This window comes from Chiloscyllium punctatum, unplaced genomic scaffold, assembly GCF_047496795.1.
Source record: "Chiloscyllium punctatum isolate Juve2018m unplaced genomic scaffold, sChiPun1.3 scaffold_1134, whole genome shotgun sequence".
Classification (NCBI taxonomy): domain Eukaryota; kingdom Metazoa; phylum Chordata; class Chondrichthyes; order Orectolobiformes; family Hemiscylliidae; genus Chiloscyllium; species Chiloscyllium punctatum.
In genome coordinates this window covers 20,001-22,500 of record NW_027310868.1, presented here as the reverse complement: position 1 = coordinate 22,500, position 2,500 = coordinate 20,001, and the positions used below count along the sequence as shown (strand labels likewise).

The window sequence follows — 2,500 nt, the reverse complement described above, 5'->3', positions numbered from 1 at the left end:
TCTCGCGAGGGTGGTTTCGGGGCCAGCAGGAGAGCTCGTCGGGGTAGCAGGCCCTGCAGCCGTGGTCACCGCCAAACCCCCACAACTCGAGCAAGTGAAAAAAAAAAGTAACAAATAAGAAAGGATCGTCGGCTTGGGGGTACGCCCGTTTCCGTTTCAACTTGTCTCGCGAGGGTGGTTTCGGGGCCAGCAGGAGAGCTCGTCGGGGTAGCAGGCCCTGCAGCCGTGGTCACCGCCAAACCCCCACAACTCGAGCAAGTGAAAAAAAAAAGTAACAAATAAGAAAGGATCTCTGTCGGCTTGGGGGTACGCCCGTTTCCGTTTCAACTTGTCTCGCGAGGGTGGTTTCGGGGCCAGCAGGAGAGCTCGTCGGGGTAGCAGGCCCTGCAGCCGTGGTCACCGCCAAATCGCCACAACTCGAGCAAGTGAAAAAAAAAGTAACAAATAAGAAAGGATCGTCGGCTTGGGGGTACGCCCGTTTCCGTTTCAACTTGTCTCGCGAGGGTGGTTTCGGGGCCAGCAGGAGAGCTCGTCGGGGTAGCAGGCCCTGCAGCCGTGGTCACCGCCAAACCCCCCACAACTGTTGGGCGCCTACCTGCGCGGGGCAGGAGGACACTTTCCGATTTCAAATCTCCGTTTGCCGAGTCCACCCCGAACGCACGCGGGCGGGCGGGTTCGCATCACCCTTCGTCACAAGGGGCGAAGCCCGTTCCACCGTCTCGTCAGTAGTGCCGACCGGTCTGTGATCGACGAGGGGAGCCACACCAGGTCCGGCCCTGCTGCTTGGCGGCACCGCGTCGTCGGGAGCTCGCGACAGACGGAGGGTTTCGGTGTACTCTCCAGCCACGGGAAACGAAGCCGGTGATGCAGGCGCCGGTCTTTCGCTCCCAAATCGGCTGGGTTTACATCGTTGCTATCTAGTCACGCTCCCTTCAAACCCGACGGGGTACCTATTCCCCTCACCCGTCTGTGCGTATACAGCCTCTTTGCACTTGCGGGATGGGGGTGGTGGTTTAAAGACTCTCGAGTTGCCGCCCGTCGGTCTCCGAGCTCCGTGCAGTAGTGATCCCCAGCGAACTGCCAGCAGGGCGAACGAGCGATCCCGCTCTCGGTCGGGGCGCCTGGCGTCGATCGGTGGTCGGTGGCTTGCGGGCAAGCTGCGCTGTGAGTGTGGGAACGAGTATGACGAGCCGTTGCCGCGACTCCCAGTCCACCTCGGCGGTGGCTGGGCCGGGCGGGCGTCTGCTCGGGCGAGTGCCGCCCCCGCCTCCTCGCAGGAAGTCCGCTCGCCGACACGCCGCCACGTGCACGCGTCAGTGACGCTGCCGAACCGATGGCCGGTGCCCGTTCCCGCCTCTGCTTTTCCTAGGGCAAAGCTGCTGCACGCCTCGTGATACTAGGCGGGCGACATGGTGGCGGTGATCCTGCCTCCGTCGCTGCGGTGCGTTGGGGCACGCATCGCCTCTTGGGCGCCCTGTCCTCCTCCCCCCAATAGACGTATGTTTCTGCGGGCCGCACCAGGATGGTGCTCCCCATCGCTTCACGCCACCCTGCTCCGCCCGCACGCCGGCGTGCAGGTGGCTGTAGCTCAAGGTGGGGAGCGTATGTGCGGTCCGGGTCGCTTTCCTCTGGCGAGGGAGAGACCTAAAACAAACTCAGACAACTCTTGACGGTGGATCACTCGGCTCGTGCGTCGATGACGAACGCAGCTAGCTGCGAGAATTAATGTGAATTGCAGGACACATTGATCATCGACACTTTGAACGCACTTTGCGGCCCCGGGTTCTTCCCGGGGCCACGCCTGTCTGAGGGTCGTTTGGCAATCAATCGCACTCGCCTTGGCTGGCGAGAGCGCGGCTGGGGTGTCGCAGAGGACCCGTCCTCTTTGTCCCCCTAAGTTCAGACTCCGGAGCCCTCCGGCGTCGGAGCGCTTGGCCTTTCCCCCCCACCCTGCACATTCCGTTCGTCAGGCTCGACGCCATCCCCCCGCCGGGGAGCGCGGCCTGGCGTCCGTCTGTGTCGTGGCAGTGGGGCCAGCACGGCTGTCACCGGTCCCAGAATGGCTGTCGGTGGTTCACACTGTGTGTGTGTGCCAACCCTCCTGGTCTCTGGGACACGGAGCTGCCACGAAGTGTTGAGCCTCCAGTGGGGGGTCTGCCTAAGCTCTGCACGTCCGCATTGGGTCCGTCTCTCGGTTGGCTGGCAGTGGAAAGAGTGAAGGGAGCCGCGGAGGTCCGGTGCTGGTGCGCCGCCGGCCTGACCGTGGAGCTCGCCGGTTTGACACGCTGACCCGACTCGATGGTTGATCGATTGAGAGTGCTGGGAGCTGCAGGCCGCCCGCTGCTGCAGCCGCCCGTCTCGTGGTTCGTCCTCGGCCTTAAGTGGCCGGCGGGGCGTCTGATCCTGTCTCCCCTGCTGGCGCCGAGTGCCTGGCCGAGGGAGGAGGTTTTCGTCGAACGCTGTGACTTGGACGGTCGCACGCGCGTGGATCGCTGGCTCT

The 2,500-nt window shown here is 63.8% G+C and overlaps 1 non-coding gene across 1 annotated transcript; it reads left to right on the top strand.

The window, feature by feature from the left end:
• Positions 1 to 1,661: 1,661 nt before the first annotated feature.
• LOC140474693 (5.8S ribosomal RNA) lies at positions 1,662 to 1,815 on the top strand. The gene has a single exon (XR_011959332.1). It is a non-coding gene; the product is annotated as a 5.8S ribosomal RNA (ribosomal RNA).
• The last annotated feature ends 685 nt before the right edge of the window (positions 1,816 to 2,500 follow it).